Source organism: Anabrus simplex, chromosome 4 (genome assembly GCF_040414725.1).
Source record: "Anabrus simplex isolate iqAnaSimp1 chromosome 4, ASM4041472v1, whole genome shotgun sequence".
NCBI lineage: Eukaryota > Metazoa > Arthropoda > Insecta > Orthoptera > Tettigoniidae > Anabrus > Anabrus simplex.
Genome location: NC_090268.1, coordinates 122,258,892 through 122,278,404, shown reverse-complemented (window position 1 = coordinate 122,278,404; position 19,513 = coordinate 122,258,892). Strand labels below are relative to the sequence as shown.

General features: G+C 40.5%; 1 long non-coding RNA gene across 6 annotated transcripts in view; it reads left to right on the top strand.

Moving 5' to 3' along the window:
• The window catches only part of LOC136871682 (uncharacterized), a 131,056-nt gene that overhangs the window by 64,066 nt on the left and 47,477 nt on the right, over window positions 1-19,513 (top strand). For all 6 annotated transcript variants that reach the window (XR_011018038.1, XR_011018036.1, XR_011018035.1 and 3 more), the window contains one exon: window positions 7,989-8,117. This is a non-coding gene — a long non-coding RNA (uncharacterized lncRNA). The remainder of the gene's footprint in view (window positions 1-7,988; window positions 8,118-19,513) is intronic.

Sequence of the window (19,513 nt, the reverse complement as noted above, 5' to 3'; positions counted from 1 at the left end):
TTTATATAGCATTGCTGGGAATCAGACCAAATGGAAAGGGAAAGGTGAGAGGAGACTAAAGAAACAATACACCTTATACTATACTGGAGGAAGAGAAGCCAAAAATGGTGTAGGTCTCATAATTAGAAAAGACCTGAAGGAATACCTAGAATTGGTGGAAAACATAAATGACAGGTTGATTAAGGTCAGATTGAGACTTGAAACTGGTGTTACGGATATAATTCAAGGGTATGCTTCACAAACAGGAAATACAGATCTAGAGGGATACCTTGAATATCTAGAAGGCCATATGCAGGACAAACAAGTTGTGATCATAGGAGACATGAATGCCCAAGTAGGTCAGGAAAGAAAAGGAGATGAAGAGATTATAGGTCCATTTGGATATGGGAAGAGAAACAAGGCTGGAGATATTTTGGTAGACTTTTGTATAAGAAATGAGCTGATCACCGGTAACACATGGTTTTGAAAGGAAAAAGATATAGTTGGGATAACAAAATCAGAACTCTGATAGATTACATTTTGGTCGAGAAAGGTAGTATGAAAATGTTGGTAGACGTAACAGCCCTCCCAAGTAAATCTTTCGAAGGAGATCGCAGAGTTGTGATAGCTAAGTTAAAGATGGGAAAGATACAAAAGATGACTGAGGTTAGGCAGAGAAAGCTAAGGGTGTGGAAATTGCAGGAGAAGGAAATAAATGAAGAGTTCCAGACACACATTAAAACAAGTATAGCTAAGGAAGAAATCGGAAGGGTTTAAAACAGTCATAATCAAGCCTGCAGAAAAGACCTGCGGAAGTGTATCAGGAAGGAAGAAAGATCAAGAAACGCCTTGGTAGAATGACAGGATAAAAGATATAGTTAAAAGGAAGAAACACGCTTGGAAAAGATGGCTGAGAAACAGAACAACAGAATGCAAAACAGAATACAGGCACTGCAAGAAGGGGTGCTCCAAGGTGGTTCAAGAAGAGAAAAAGAAATGCTGGCAAAAATTCACAGAATCTCTGCAAGAAGATACAACTGGAAACAAAAAGATATTATTCCAGTGGGTTAAAAAGAAGATAAACCCAGGTGAAGGTTCTAACTTCATTAAAAACGAACAGGAGGAAGTGATGATACAGAAACAGGATGTGATGATGATGATGATTTCTTGTTTAAAGGGGCCTAACATCTAAGGTCATCGGCCCCTAATGGTATGAAATGGACGACATGAGACGATAATTAAAAGATTAAAATGTATCCACTGACTAGAGTTTAAAATAAATGGTGTTGAAAAATGATTGAGATTAAAGCAATCAGTGGATCTAATTTGCAATGCGTTATTTTCTAATAAAAGTAGAGAAAATAGAGGTGATAATGGAATAAGGCATTGCCTGGAAGTACGGATATATATAATTCATGTCAGAAGTTAAAATAACTAATTAAAATACTCAAACACAAACTACAATAGAGTCAAAGGGATAAAAGCACAGTTAACACAAATACACTTAGACAAAGGACATTATTACACACAATAAAAAAGACCACTATCCCTCATAAAACGGATGACGAGATCTGCTGACTGCTCGTCATCGCGCAGAATGAGGGAGATGGTACTCGCAAGTTTTAGGCTATGGCGCAGACCGACTCGGTCCACGCACTCTGTAAGGATGTGTACCACGGTAAGATGATCGCCGTAAGTACACACCGGAGGGGGTTCTCCTTTAATTAGATGGGAGTGCGTCAGGATACCGTGGCTGATCCGAAGACGACATAATACCATTGCTTTCCTCCGGGAGGCCCGAAGGGAAGTTCTCCATACCACAGAGCTTCACCGACAGCATAGAGCTCTGCTGTGCACACACTACAAGTTTCTGGGAGAGAAAAAAGAAACCTATCATTGTCGACAACGAACGCACAGCCCAATTTCGTGTCTGTTCTCAAGCCATCCATGTAAACGACGACTGAACCTGGATACTGGCCAACAACGGACAGGAAGAGCCTCCGATAAATCTAAAGGTCCGTGTTCTCTTTCGGGCCAGTGTGCAGATCCAGGATTATTTCAGGTCGTCATAATACCCACGGATGTACCCCACTTGGTTGTCTGACAAGGCAAGGAACTGAAGGTACGTGAAACAATCTGTGACTGCTGTCCAAGCGTATTCCAACCGGCCGCGTTGCTCGAGGACAAGCAGCGTACAGCCAACAGTTTCCATTGTTGAATACGCAAGGATAGCTTGGGTGAAGTGGCATCTGTCGCAAATTTGCAGCATACAAAAGAAGGAGCCGCTGGCGCCTCAGGTGTAAAGGCGGCACACCAGACTCAGCGAGCAAGCTAGCAATAGGGCTTGTACGAAAAGCTCCCGTCGCCAACCTAACCCCGCTGTGGTGGATGCTGTTCTGTTTCGCAAGGGTGCTTGGTCTTGTTGAGCCATACGCTGCACTGCCGTAGTCTAGCCAGGATAAAATATGTGCCCTATAGAATCGTAGGAGCACCGTGTGTTCAGCACCCCAATTAGTGCTGCCAAGAAGCTTCAAGATATTCAGCTTCTTTGTGCATTCTACTTTTAATTGCCGCACATGTGGCTCCCACGATAATTTGCTATCGAAAAGGCGCCCAAGAAATTGGTAAGTGTCAACAACGGGAAGAACAACATTTCCTAAATAAAGCTCGGGTTGTGGGTAAAGAGAAAGTTGCAAAAAAAATAAAAAATAAAAATGGACAACAGAGGACTTTGCAGTGGAAAACCGAAAGCCATGTTCTAAGATACACTGTTCCACTCTCCTAATAGCTTGCTGTAATTGTCGCTCTGCAACTGCCATATTACGCGAGGTTTAGTGGAGAGCAAAATCATCCACATATAGAGACGGTGTTACAGCTGAACCAGCAGCAGCGACAATACTGTTCATGGCAATCACAAACAGAGTGACACTAAGTATCGATCCCTGTGGGACTCCATTTTCTTGAACATGGTGTTGCGAATATGCCCTCCCAACTCGGACATGGAATAGATGGAGGGACAAAAAATTCGCAATAAATACCGGCAAGTTATCTCGGAATCTCCATTGATGCAGGACTGAAAGGATACCATATCGCCATGTGGTGTCATAGGCCTTTTCAAATTCAAAGAAAACAGCCACCAAATGCTGTTTATGGAGAAATGCATCCTGGATAGAACTCTCCAGGTGGTCAGTGGTCGAGCAGCTCGAAAACCACATTGGTATTCGGACAAAAGTGACTACTCCCTCTCGCCACTGAGATGGAAACTCACCCTCTATCCAGATTCGATTGAACACTCGAAGGAGATATAATAGACTATACTCACTAAGGTGTTTCAACATCTCGTTATGGATATTGTCTGGTCCAGGAGAAGTATCCTTGCAAAGCACTAAGGCGCTGCGGAGTTCCCACTCCGTAAAGGGCACGTTACAGTCCTCTGAAGCTTGAGTAGCAAAACTAAGGTGATAACGTTCTGCCTCCCGCTTCAGAGCGAGGAAATCATGATGGTAATTCCCGGAACCAGACACATTGGCGAAATGGCTAGGTAAATGGTTAGCAATCGAGATTGGTTCAGTGACGATACTGCCTGCAATGGAAATTCCCGGTACAGAAGATGAACCTTGGATACCCGAAATACGTCGAAGTTTAGTCCACAGTTGAGATGATCGAGTATGTGACGTCATAGACGACACATATCTCTCCCACAAAGCTTTCTTACTTTGGTGAATAAGAACTCGCGCCTTAGTGTAGAGTATTTTAAATGTTACGAAGGTAGGCTGCCTACGATATCGTTTATTATTGTGACAGCGTTCTTTGATAGCTGCTGCAATTTCTTTGTTCCACCAAGGAACGAGTGTTCTGCGATGAGTCCCTGAGAAGGAGGAAATGGACTCCTCAGCAGCTGCAAGGATAACTTGTGTTATATAAGTTATGTCGCCGTCTACAGTCCGCCTGGTCTCGTAGTTAAAGATAGCGAGTGATTTGAACTTTAACCAATCAGCGTGTTTGAGAATCCATTGAGGAGGAGCCTCGACGGATTTCTGTTTCAACAAAGTAAGAATAATGGGAAAAGGGTCACTGTCACAGAGATCATCTTGTGTATTCCACCGAAACAGCGGAACCAACGCTCGGCTGCATAGGCTTAAGTCTATGCAAGATTATGTGCCGCAACGTACACTGAAGTGAGTTGGTTCACCTGTGTATAAATACATAAATCCAGCTCTTTGAGTAATGTTTCCAACTCCCTTCCCCCGGAGCAAGGTGTTTCAGAGCCCCGAAGGAGGAGGAAGCTGATCTATAAGATCAGTGATATCATTTATGTTAACGAGACTGGCCTGGTGGAAAATAAATGTTACACACTGTTGTTATGACATGCAGCGGTGTCCACACAGCAACTGCTTCTTGTGGAGTTCGTAGGGGAATCTTCGCTAAAGGTATCAGAACGAACGAAAATACCCATGCCACCGGACGCCCGTTGAGGATAATGTCGTACTTACTAATCACTAATCAGCTGACGCAGCTCAGCAAGATGCCTGTCATAACCATTACACTGTAACAGTGCCATATTGTTAGGTTATGAGCGACAAGATGCTCTTAAACTCTACATTTGAAGATGTAGATGACAGCTCGACGTCCATCCCGTCATTGACAGATGGCGGGACTGACGCCCTGAACTTCGACGCTTTCCGGGGTCTGGATGTAAGTTTAGACGGGCTGGGATATAATTTCTCAGCCCTGGTCGACGATGCCGCTTCCGCTGGCTGGGGCACAGCTTTTGCCGACCTCTTAAGGGGGGGGAGACTTAGCCTTCCCGCCTATCTGTGCCAGCTTTCTTGGTGGTTGAAGGAAGGGTGATCCCCCCGTTCGAGCTTATACTCTTTGGGACTTTGCTCTCAGGAGCAACAGCCACGTTGGGTGCAGCGATCAACACGGGTAACGATGTCATGAAAGACGAACCTGGAAGACTCTGAGCTATCATGCTGTAGTCGAGGGCACGGGCAGGTGTATTCGTGGAATTAAACTTACGGCACGCTTCCTGGTAGGAAAGACCATTCAGGGTCTTGATCTCCTGGATCTTCTTCTTGCTCAGATATGTCGGACAGTTCCGATCCCAAGGAGAATGAAGACCAGAGCAGTTAGTGCACTTATACAGAGTTGTCCACTCCTCCGTGCCATGAGCTACTCTTCCACATGTACTGCACACAGACTGATTCGAACAATGAGATACCATATGTCCAAATCTCTGGCATTGATCGCATAGGAGGCAGGATGTATGGCCTCACACCGCAACGATAAGTTGTTACCTTGACTTTCTCTGGTAACACTGACAACTTGAAAGAGACAATGAAGGCACCAGTGGCAACATCTTCACCTTTGACCTTGCTCGTAATGCGCCGGACGCGTGTCACGCCACGGTTCTTCATGTCTTCCATCAACTCTCCGTTGGTGTTCGAAATAAGGTCGCGGTGAAAGATGACTCCGCACACCAGATTCAAGGATTTGTGCCCATCCATTTTGACGGGGATTTTGCCAAAGTGGTCGCACTTAAGCAACCGATCGGCTTGCTGTGCTGTACGAGTCTTCAAAAGCAAACTACCTTTGCGCATTTTCTTGAGATCCTCAAGTTCGCCGTAGATGCCTTCAACGTGTCTACTAAAAAGGATCGATTTTACCAGCTTAAAATCGTGCCCATTGGTTCTGGTAGCAACCAGAAACCTAGGGAAGCTGGATCCCATTCCTTCACACCGAGCATGTTCTCAGTGAGTTGAACCTCTCAGGGAAGCAAAAGTTAAAGACCTCGGTGGGGGACCACCTTGGGATGGGCGACTTCGTTTCGAAGCCATGCCCGAAACCATCCTCCCCGAATGCCACCCACTCTGATCAGGGGTCTCTGTAGCCGAACCAAGCTGCCCAGGCAATACCCACCTGGTCATAGCCGGTACTGCCCGGGGTCCGATGTTGGACAATCCCTAATACGGAATGACTGAGGCCCGAGCACTAGGACTCCCTTGCTCCAGTCACCCGCAATAGCACGTACCCCGTAGCGTATACAGAGCACTAAGTATAGCAAAAAAATAAAAAAAACATATAATAATATTATGTCCTGGCATTCGGCTGTGCGGGGACCTGTGTTGTCAGGTGGATACTACTGCAAAGGTATATGACGCTCCCACCCGCAAGATCGCTGGGTGTTCACAAGCGAGCTTTCGGGCGTATTCGCACACGTAAGAGGCCCATCTCCGAGCAGCACGCACTGTGTCGAGGTTTGAAACTGAATCCAGGATTTTGACACACAATCTGGTGATAAGAAACTCTATACTACCCCCTACCTGTCGTACCATGTTAGCTAATATTCTGGGTGAAATTTTTTCCCACCAACACCACTTGAAGCAGCTAACTATGGTGTTGGATTGTATACACACAACACTTAATGATCGTGGCCACCAGGCGGGCTTAAGGCATTTAAAGAAGTGTACCGGGTTTGATTGCTCTTGGTGTAATGGTTCTTAAGAAAAGTATATGTAAATATTTTTTTTTAATGTTGCTTTCAGATATGTTATTTTAGCTAATGGGTGAATGATGCCTCCATATTTAAATAGCCATATAAAATAAAAAATTTTACAGCAACATTCATATATTTTTCGATTCAGAATAGCTTAAGTCTTCAACGAATTGGAAAACAAAAATGTTGAAACAAAAAAAAATGAAAAAGTGAAGGATAAATGGAAACCAGAAAACCGTGCAAAATGAATCTGTCATAGGAAAATAGTCATCCTACATAAGATTGGGCCAGTACCCCTGTTTCCGATATTCCTGATAGAAAATTCAAAAGCATTAGTAGGTCAAATTGTAACACAGAAGAAGCAACTCCAAAGTGGACAAGATCACAATCTGCATCTCATTTGGTGACTGGCTGTTTTCTGTCTTCCCCCTCCACCAGCCCCCCAATCAGATGATGTGCAAAATAGTGAAATTCTGCTAGAGTTCTTTCTCTGCCAATGGCTATAGGATACCTTTCCACCTTTCCAAGTATATACAGCAATGTAAAATGAAAGGCTGAAATAATTTGGACTGGGAGGAAGTGAAGTCCTACCTCTCATTGTTGCAGGTGGAACTGAATCAAACATGGGGCATACAATATTTTTTGACAGCTACTTTACATTCCTGAAATTGGTAAGACATCTGGCTTCAAAGGGAATAAGTGCAACAGGGACATTTCTAGAAAACCATACAGAGAATGCAGACGGGAAAAAGAAGAAAAGGATCATACGATTGCAGGAGTTCTGGTGGTGCGTTGCTGGTGCACTGTAATGACAACAGTGTTGTCACTGCTGGTACGAACTACAAACAGAGAGAAACGGCGCATCAAGGTGGTACAGCGTAAAAAAAAAATGCAAAGTGTCTGTACCGCAATGAAAGCTGTTCCAAGTCCTATAGTTGCATCCGAAGAAGGGATCAGCTTGACCAGTTTTGACTTCACCTTGAAATGCTTCTGTGGATATCATAATCAGTAAATACATAACCGTAAATAGCATATACAGTATTGTGATAAGTCTTTAGTGGAAATTGTAGATCTACTTTACAGCGTAAATTGGATAAGATAATCCAACTCTCGAACACTACCTAGCTTGCAAGATTATTGTACAATATAATGCTGAGTAACTAGTGTTGTACTGACCTGAATGCATAGCGTCCGATATATCGGACGGCCAGTGTAAATAAAACTATCACGTGTTTGAACTTTCTGATTGTTGGAACGTGTTTCTGGAATTATTAAGAGTGGAAATGTATAGATAAATTGAAATAAAACACAAAAAATTAACTTTATGCACTAATGGGTTAAGCAACAATCATCATCAGTTATTTCCTTATATTTTCTGCATTACTTATTTATTGATGTTTGTTTGTGGAGGGAATAAAAATCTGTTTCTTATTAGACATTCTTTTGTTTAAAATTTCACTTGCTATATCCTCATATTGGTGGTTGTCATCTTCCCTGTCTCTCTTTTCAGTGAGCAGTTAACAGTTTGCTGATAATGGTATCATTTTAACTTCAGAGAATTTCTCATTCCTCCCAAAACCAATTGGGCTCGGGGAGCCACTGGAAATAACCCCGCAAGGCAAGGAGTGCCCATAAAAAGGTAAGAAACTCATGTGTGTCTGAAAGCTCCGTGTTTTTATAGACTATATAACACTTCTCCCGTAAAGATCTGGATGGTATGTTTTTTAATCCTTGCAGTATTCAATAATGGAAATTTGTACACAAGAACCTTGTTTATCCGGATTAAATGCGACCAGAACTGATCTGGATTATTGAAAATCCGGATAATCCGGGAAAAATAAAAATAAATACAGTACATGTTATATACTGTATTAATATAAGTTGTACAATAATACCTTTTCCAATTGTACTAAAAGTATAAGAATACTTTTCATACATTTACGACTCTGTTTTATGCACTAAAATAATCTGTGAGTTTTTCCTGTTTTACATTTGTATAGCGTTTGCAGGCAGCACGATCACGAAGACGTTTTACTAACAACAGTTCTGCCAATGTGGTTTCAGTCAAGGATTCTAAATAGGCCATTAGTTTGTCCAGCTGCATTGTTGCCTCTCCATGAGTCATTGTTTCTTCTGATGGAGCACCGGTTTCATTTTCGAATTCACCACCAGTGAGTTATTAGTGCGTTGCATTCAGAAGAGCGTGGGTTTGAATCCCACCTCAGCCGTCCTGGGAATGGTTTTCCACGGTTCCCATTCTAAATTCCAGGGGAAATCCAGGACGGTACCTTTGATAGACAGTGGCCAAACTACTTCCAGTTCCTGTCCTTGACTATCCTTGGCAGAAAAGGCATTCAAGAAGAGTCTACGCCATAAACAAGATACTGTACAGTTAAAAATAAATTTTATAATTTTCAATCCGGATAAGCCAGAGATCTGGATTAATGAGATTATGAGGGCTGGATAAACAAGGTTCTTGTGTACGTAAGAATTGAATTTTAAGACTCCTGGCTCCCTAGCTGAATGGTCAGTGTAGTGCCCTTCGATTCAGAGGGTCCCAGGTTCGATTCCCGGTTAGGTGGGGGATTTTATCTTTATGGGCCGATTGCAGAAATGATGACTAGTTTTAAGCCTTTGACAACGTGTACCTAAACAATGGCTAAATTGAGCACGATCTCCCATTGTATAAACAATGTTCATCCGGTGTTTAACTAGACATTGTTTAAAGTTTCAGTATTAGTTCGAAAATGGAGATAGAAGTATCTTTCATGCAACTCTTTGCTTGTCACAATCAATGTCATTTGTTGGTGCGTGCGCCAAATGTCAGTCAGCTGTTTGTCTTCCTACACATTACTGGAATATAGCTAAGCATGAGCATGACTTTGCCACAGATAAGAATATTGCTTTCGGTGGAAGTTAAATCTCATAATATTATCGACACTAAAGTGAAACGCCACCATACGGGGAAGTGTAGCTTTGATTATAGCCAACTTTCGCCCCATCAACGCCCATTCACTCGTTAAGTCCATATCAACGTCAAGTCACGAGGAAATGGGTAAACAGAATTGAATTAAAATCGGTATGTAGAATTGGGGAACAGTCTCCGTGGCTCAGACGGCAGCGCGTCGGCCTCTCACCGCTGGATACCGTGGTTCAAATCCCGGTCACTCCATGTGAGATTTGTGCTGGACAAAGCGGAGGCGGGACAGGTTTTTCTCCGGGTAATCCGGTTTTCCCTGTCACCTTTCATTCCAGCAACACACTCCATTCTCCTTTCGTTGTATCTATCATTCATTAATAAATCACTTTGGGAGTGGCGACCCCATCGTACTAACAGCCTATATCTGCTTCATTCATTACATCCCTGACCCGGTCACTGACTGGAAAACAGGTTGTAGGTTTTCATTTTCATTTTCATGTAGAATTGGGGAATTAGAAACTACAGTCTAGGTGATAAATAATGTTATTCACCCTGGATGAAATGGTACTTTAGGGGAAGGCGCCTAAAATTTAATTTTTAAATACCTATGTTAGTGTTCCTATCGGGACAAATGGTTTCATCTGTGCTGATGATTGTGTCATCACATCTCAGGGGGATAATTTCGAGGCGATTGAACAAACATTGTCCACAGCTCTAGACACTCTTGCTGGCTATTACAAGAAGAATCAACTAACACCAAAGCCAACTAAGACGCAAACCTGTGTTTTTTCATCTAAACAACAGAGAAGCTTCCCGAACTCTGAAGGTCACTTGGCAAGGCATAGCATTACAACACAATCCTACCCCAAAGTACCTCGGAGTCACTCTGGATCGTGCCTTAACCTACAGAAAACATTGTTTGAACATCAAGCAGAAAGTGGCTGCTAGAAACAATATTGTGCGGAAGCTAACTGGAACATCTTGGGGAGCACAACCAGACACAGTGAGGACATCTGCCCTTTCGCTCTGCTATTCCGCAGCTGAATACGCATGCCCAGTGTGGTACAAACCTTGCCATACCAAAGTAGTTGATGTAGCACTCAACGAAACCTGCCGCATTATTACTGGATGTTTGAGACCTACACCTTTGGAAAAAGTGTATTGCCTTGCAGGGATAGCACCTCCCGATATTCGCCGTGAAGTGGCAGCCAAGAAAGAAAAGAGAAAGGTGTTGACATCGGAAGCCCACCCTTTGTTTGGATATGAGCCACCACGCCAGAGGCTTAAGTCTAGGAAAAGCTTCTTGAGAGTAACCGAAACACTTGCAGGAACAGCGCAGCAAGCGAGAATTCAAGAATGGCGCGTCAGGAGTCAACATACGAGGATCAGTCAATGGATGACCCCAAAAGAGGAACTCCCTCCTGGCCATGTCACAGATTAGGTGAATTGGAGAGCACTGAACAGACTGCGCTCTGGTGTTACGCGGTGCAGGGTAAACCAGAAGAAATGGGGTTTCGAAGTGGACAGTACCTTGTGTGTATGTGGAGAAGAGCAGACCACAGCCCATTTGCTGCAATGCAGTTCATGCCCATTCAGCTGCACAACAGAAGACCTGGTTAAAGCGAAGCCAAGTGCATTTGATGTTGCAAGGTTTTGGGCTCGCATAGTTTAATGTGGCTCTTCGCCATTGGAGTATTTATATTATGTTTTATATTTTTCCTTATCTTTAATTTTAAACTTATGTATGCTTCTGACATGATATAAAGTGTTCCTATCGAAAAATACTACATAACAAAAGTTACAGAGAATACAATTTCTGATCATTGATGTTTGATTCAGTTTAAACGTGCCGAGTGGTATTTCAGATTCGAAAGGAAACTAAATGTGAAGGTCTACAATATCAAAAGCTCATAAAATTGATCAACTATTGTTGACCATTGAGCCACTGGAAATAACCCGCAAGGCAAGGAGTGGCCATAAAAAGGTAAGAAACTCGTGTGTGTCTGAAAGCTCCGTGTTTTTATAGACTAACTGCATAACACTTGTCCCGTAAAGATCTGGATGGTATGTTTTTTTAATCCTTGCAGTATTCAATAATGGAATGTTTGTTGTGATGTTCTTTGTCACTTCTGCTACCACTTATCACCGATAGGTGGGATTACTGCTGTATACCGAGTATAACAGCCTGCCTGAATATTGGCTGGAAATAGCTGGGGAGTTTGACACCTTTCTTCTTTAGCATGCCATTCCTTTGGTTCATCCATTTTCTGATACTACTGGTATGTAACACACTGGTTCTTCATAGTATTCCAGCTATTTGATCCCTACCCAGAGGCACTGATCGGAATGAGCAGTATGGACAGCTCAACAGAATAATAGCAGAGGAGTGTTCTCAGCTATCTGAGGCTTGGTCATTCCAGCTCTAGAATTTTGACTGTCAGATCGGCAGCATAGTACTGTTTGTTAGAAGTGAGAAAATGTGTGGTTTTTCATTTGATCGAGTATTTCATATTATAGCATTGCTTTTAATCGCGACATTCGTACTGATGTCATTGTAATGACTATATTGATTTCAGTTGGGAAAACCACTGAGGATGTAAGAAGTCAGGTGGAGAGTGTCTGCCATTATAATCAAAACTCCCCAACTTGATTGTGACTGGTAGGTGATCCATTTTACCAGAGATGTTGCCCTTTATTCCCGGTCGGCTCAGCCTGAGAGCGAAAGTCCCAGTCGTGGACAGTTCGCTGTTGGGCCTTGCTTGTTATTAAAGGGCATTTAGGATATAAGGACTGACAACAATTAAAAAAAACATTTAAAACAACAGGTTTGACATTTCTTAAAACTAGCACTCAAAAAACCCACAAATTTAACAAAATCTATATAAATAAAATTGTAGGGGGTCCGCTGTCTGTAATTTCTTTTGTTTTGCCAATTTTTCAGATATTTATCCGTTTTAGGTCAACTCAAGACCGAATCGGTGGTTTTTACGTTTCGTGTCTGTTTGTTTGTCTGTTCCACCATCACGTCGAAACGGCTGGATAGATCTCAACCAAACTTCATATTTAGAGTATACTCATTCCGGGGAAGGTTTCGATATGCATATCGTTTTTAAATCTTTGAATACACGGGGGGTTTATAGGAAAACCCGAATGGTTTTTCCACCATCACGTCGAAACGGCTGGATAGATCTCAACCAAACTTCATATTTAGAGTATACTCATCCCGGGAAAGGTTCCGATATGCATATCATTTTAAAATCTTTGAATAGACGGGGGGTTTATAGAGAAACCAGAATGGTTTTCCTCCATTTTCTCTTATACTATTGATTTTCTGTAAACTTTGTTTACCGTACGTGAAACGTCTCTTCATTATAAACAACTGTCATTATGTTCATAATTTACCTTACTCTTCACATGACGGAGAAATTTACAATTTTCCGCTGGTATTATGCTCTGCATTGAGTGACCAACAGACCGACAACGAACCTACTGGTTACCATGGCAACGTCTCTGACTCTATGCCAGCAGGGAAGTAACGTATTGCCATTTTCCTCATCATGCTTTTAAATTCATGGTTGTTCCTTGGGTGGAAGGCAAGAGAGGCATGAATCGGCCTATCTGCGGGATAATGGTGGAATATCGTTGGATGTTATAACCGCCCTCGAATAGATTAAGTAATAACACCATTAGTCATCTTCTTATTATTTGTTTACCTAAGAATCACTGGACCTAAATTTCTTCTCTGTTACCACTTTATTATATCCATAACTCACACTAGCATAATTTATTGAGGGGCATTTGATTTTCCAATACATTCACTTGGCATTTACATATTTGTCGTTATCCGGCCGTCCTCAGTTATTATCCATTTTCTATTACTTTCGACTTTCTTAACTGTATTATTTTCTTCCTTAATTACGCCGTATGTACGCGAGTGCTACAAACTACTGGATGTATTTCCAAGAAGACTCATATTTAGAATACACCTGTCCTTGATAGGTTTTAGGGCAAATATTCTTTCTAAATCCCTGAACTGACTGGGGGTTTATACGAAACCCAAACAGTGATTTTGCACTTCCACAAAATATACACAACCAAACTTAATGGAAATCTACCTACCTTGGTAGAAATTAATTTCTAAACCTTTTTTTCTCGTGAGCATCATTTCGATACGAGGATTAATAAGGGAGACTTAACTCACGGGTGGGTGCGTGTAAAGCGTATTCCTTACAACTAGAAAACTACTGAAGACATTCGAACCAAAATTTATATTTAGCATCCACCTGTCCAAACGTAGGTTTTAAACGTAAATAACATTTCATGTTCCGAAATGGACTGGCGGTTTATAGGGAACCGAAATGGTGATTTTACTTTTCCACAGTATATACAGAACAAGACCAACCTGACTGTAAATCGACCAAACGTGATGGAATTCCACCTCTAAACCTTACTTTCATGTGCATTTTTCATCAGGAGGATTAATAAGGGAGATATCATGAATGGTCACTTTTGCAGGTTAAGTCCAGCGGACAAAGCCCAAAAGGTGTTTTACATGGAGCAGATTCCTTATCTATATAAATCAAATCGTAACGACTGTGTGCCTCTACACTGACTATTTTGGCGAAATTTTCGTACAGCTTTCCGTTTAAGGGGTAATAATGACCATCTCCATAATTTTTGGTTTAGTTTCCTGAAAGTCCTAACTTATTCCCGCCTCGCCCAAAATCCAGATTGCGGCATAATCTGCCAGAAGAAAAAGAAGATAATTGAAATTTGTCAAAATTATACTTTTTAGCCTGAAACGAACGGAAAACATCCAAGATCATTAAACTTTTCACTTTTTATCCCCGAAGAATATCGAAATATGTAGGCAATTTTAATGATGGTGCAGACCTTCGGAAATTCCTATCACATAACGGATTGCACAATCTCCGTTCAATTTGGAATGATCTACAACCTTGGTCTTATGACTTTTGCCGTATCTGTATCCCTTTTACGTTCGATTTTTCTCTATTAATCGATGTTAAGTCAATTTGGAATTTTCACATGCATAATTCATACTTTCAATTACTTATATCAAATAGAGAATCATCAAACTCTTCACGAAAATTGGCCCACCCAGTAGCCATATGTGAGCCAAATGCTATGTATGTAGCTGTCACATAATTATCCGAAAAGTAATGTAATGTGAGATAATCTTACAAAACCTTTACCCTGTTCCACGTTTCTAACTCAATCTGACCCAAGAATAGATGACATATCACAGGACCAGCCATTTAGGTCACTAAATCCGGCGTGTCTTATGGTATAATCCTTTGTCGATATGACGTACGTTTAGTAGCAGTTAATCTGTAAATGAAGGTCTTCAATATTGTAAACATGCATATACTTTCGTATGTCGATCTATATATATTCACTGATGTCGATTTGTAGCGATCAAGAAAGGGTGGGTCTGCTATTGTAATCAAGAATTCCACACCAACTTTGACTGGCAGTAGGAAAGGTGTCATTCTCCAACTCCTGTGTAACTGTCATTAGTAAGCAAGGCCTACAATTGTAATGAATAGTTCACTTCTCGATTTGACTTGCAGAAGGCAAGTGAGCATGCAGTTTTGTTTAAAACTCCCCTACCCTACTGTGTTTGGCAGTAAGCAAGGGTGCCCGCCATTATAAAGAAATGTCCTCATCTAAAATGTGACTGGCATCAGGCATAGTGGCCTGTTATTTTGATGGAAACTCACCAACTTGGTGTGACTGGCAGTAAGCTGGCTGGCAGTAGGAAAATGGGCCTGGCATTATAATGATAACTGCACAACTCAATTTTGAGTGATAGTAGGGTAATTGCCTGCCATTATAATAAGAACTCCTCAACTGTAATCTGTCTGGAAGTAGGAAAGGGGGGCTGCCAATTTAACGAAAACTCCCCAAATCGATTCTCTCCGCGTAGTAAGCAATGGGGCCTGCAATTATAATGTAAACTTCCCAACTCGATTGTGAATCGCAGTAGGCAAGTGAGGTTGCCGTTATATCACAAATCCGTAACAAACACTTTACATTGGAAACAACGTACGGGGACCTCCCCTTGCTCTTTCTCGGATAACGCTAAGAGACATGCAATTTTAAAACAATCTTACTTACTGCATGTACACTATTTACTTCGATATTCGAATACAGTGTAGAATACCGTAGCGAAGCACGGGTACATTCGCTAGTTAACAAATAAATCTTGATGGATTTTGTTCAAAATTCTTCTCCACAAGTTGCCTGATATGTTACACCTTTGTTCTCCACTCATATCAAAGCTTGAATTTAACTGAAATATACAATAAATATCCATTAGCCCACATCTGGCTTGAATAAATAAAAAATTATGCTGGGAGAACCTCCTCTTAATAATGGTTGGATTATTAACAAATTTCAAAAAAATTAAATAGCAATAAGCTTTCCATGGCTCATAAATTATCCTTTGCCATCCTAGGCTATCCTAGACTGTCCTAAGCTGTTGAATACTATCGTATGCTATCGTGATAGTGTCTACAAAAAGAAAGTTTACATTTTATGAAGAAATTAATTAATTGTGGCGTCATTAACTTTCAAAAATACCATCAGAAATATTATAACATTGTCGTCCTTCTCGTGGATTAATTCCAATAACATTATTACGTTTATCTAGCGTGAGTTTCACTGAACTATGCTTTTGAAATATTCCATTATATAAATTTACTGAAGCATGTCTATTCAAGACTTTGTCACCATTAAAATACATTCTCAAGAATTGTTATTTTCACAAAACTCCTACTAAACTGCTCTGAATAATAAGTGACATCAATCAATTCACGTTATCTGACGCCTAAAAAATGAAATTAACAATCTTTACAAATTTTGGGTACCTTGCCCATACGATTGAAATATAACGAACTTATTCATTTTTGGCTGGTACCTTAATGTTACTTTTACATAAATTGTAAATAAAACTTACTAAAGGTTTTAACCATCTCAAAATAAATCATCACAAACAATGCTGGAAATAACCTGGGCCCAACATGGTGAACACGTGGCCAGGTCAGAACCACATTTTAATAAATCGCATAAAAATGTAATTAACTACTACACTCACTCCACAATCACACAAATGATACACGATTATTATTTACATATATTATAATCGGATTCTGGAATTTGATTATTTAGTTCTGATTTTTACTCTCTTACACATGGAATTCTAAGATGATGGTATCGGGTAAATATCATTCACGACCCTCACAGAAATGTGATTAAATGTGGGCAATCACTTATTCAGAAATAGCAGAGTTCTCACAACGTTGATCATCAAGAATATCAGCGGTTCAATATTCAGAATAATGGTAGACTACAACACGCACGTAAGTATAGGTTAAACATTAACACCATCGAACCTGTGGTTCATGAGTCACGATAAAATTATTAATTTTAAATCTTACTCACATCATTTAACACGTGCTCCAAAATTTGCAGAAGACATTGTTCACTAGACACATACATCCCAAGTAAACTATATAATAAATCCCTTAGGATTCTGCCGTATTCCAGGCTTATATTCCACTTAATAGAGCACACATCAAACATTACACAATAAGAACAAGTAACATTTATAACTCATGACCCTTAACTTTTAGTTTAACCCGATCTACAGTTTTATTATTATTATTATTATTATTATTAGTGCTGGATATCAGTTTCACAAAAATCTGAATTCTACACTGAATCTGATGACACTAACTTGCATAAAATTCATTGAAAATACGTGAGATGAAATTTACTCTGAAATTCAACATGTTAAATGTGACGTAATTTTGTCCCACACGAGTTCAAACATTTGAAAATACTCTCAAAAACAATAATTTTTTATCGGTGAGGTTTATGATTTTTAAATAGCACTTTTAGCTATCAGCGGGACATTCAGAATCATATTAGAAGACACACACAGTCTAACTACACTAATAGAGTCCAACAAATCATACACTCACAACATAACAACACTACCATTACCCGTAGGAAAGTAGAATGGAAATATTGTCAACATTTTCTAATCTAATAGAAATACTACCATTAATGAATAAGTATTATTTCTACATAGATGAACAGAAAAATCATTATAAAATGGTACTTAAATTTCTGATGAAAGTGGATCTCTCCGTTGGTGACTGAATCTGCTCACATGGCAATCTGCTTCCAGTCGCTATCTCCCCCATGTTAGATAATGCCTACATCTTAATTCTTCATGTTGACAGCAAAGTCGATATCCATAGTCCTGCAGATTGCTCCTTCGAACGATGGGTGAAACATCCTGGCGAAGATTATCGAACTCGTAGAAGTCCTCTTCTCTCTTGACTGGATAAGAGCTGAAACTGACACAAAAACTTCAGACTGTGTTCTCACACACAACCACGTGGAATGTATCGAAGAACAGTGTGAAACTTAGTTCTCGAAAAGCTGCTTCACTCGCTACCAGAAGATAAGAGATAAGAGAGCGTTTATTCCCAAAACAGGTATTTAAGCATTTACACCGGGTGGGTGTGTCTCTATGTCGTCTCTTAATTGGACATCGTACTTCCACCTGATAGGTTCTCATAATTCTAGATATTACTGTCTCCAGAATATTCCACACGCGCTGCTAATTAGAGCGACCTTGAAAGTTTCTCAGTAGGTCACATGACTCAGTTGGCCGGTCGATTGAAAAATGAATACTGTGCTCCCTGCCTGTCCAAACTGGTTCTCTCTATGAAGACACGACTGTGTTGGCATAAACTTGTAATATATCACCCTTAATGAAAGTATGATGACATCCCATTTCCACATACAATAAAATGTTTATTGTAGGCCAAATTTGAAGGGGACACAACGGGCCAGACGGTCCTTACAACATCGCGTGCAGCTCTGTATCGACAACGGAGGTCGCCAGTTCAAGTAGGTGTATTTAGTATATCCCCAGAAATCTTATCAATTCCAGCTGCTTTTTTAATTTTCAACCTTTGTATCTTATTGCAAATGTCGTTATCATAGGTAAATTTTGATACTTCTTTAGTATTAGTCACCTCCTCTATCTGGACATTATTCTTGTAACCAACAATCTTTACATACTGCTGACTGAATTTTTCTGCCTTTTGAAGATTCTTGCATACACACTCCGCTTGTTCATTAATGATTCCTGGAATGTTCTTCTTGGAACCTGTTTCTGCCTTAAAGTATCTGTACATACTCTCCCATTTTTCATTAAAATTTGTATGACTGCCAATTATGCTTGCCATCAGCTGACTTCTTTGCTAGATTCAATTTCCTAGTAAGTTCCTTCAATTTCTCCTTACTTCCACAGCCATTTCTACTCTATTTCTTTCCAATCTGCACCTCTTTCTTAATCTCTTTACTTCTTTGTTACTGTATAATACCGGGTGGTCCACCAGCCCCTTGCGATCCAGTTTTATGTATCCCCTTCACATTTAATACAATTCTGAAAGACATCGGTCCCTCTCCCTAAACCGGGTTAATATAACGAGATGTGTGTGTGTTTATGGGCTAGAAGACAGCAGGAATCGTGAGCGTCACTATTAATTCATTATGGGTACCTCATATGATGATAATGATGATGCTTGTTGTTTAAAGGGGCCTAACATCGAGGTCATCGGCCCCTAATGGTACAAAATGAATGAAGCATTCCTCAGATCATAAATTCTTAATTCTACCTTTCGTTTCTTACAGACACATATCAGCAACTATAGACCAGAAAAGACCCACCATTCTGCATTTGACACTTACCGAAAAATATACTAGATCCAATACTTCTGGCAATATTTGACCACAGCTGCACATAACTACCTCTGGCCATACATCAAACTTGTTATCAATAATTGAAGAAGTCCATCAATCAAACTAATGAATGAGCACAATTTATAGTAGAACTAAAATAAGAGCACCGCTCACAAAAGAAATACAGACATTCTCCATTCACACTGGAATATCAAGAAAATTCGACGAATGCAAAATGCCAAACTCAATTTAACAAAGTGTTCCTATTTATTGTAATAGATTTTAACATGAACTGTATATTTTAACATGTCATTCAACATGTACCACATATT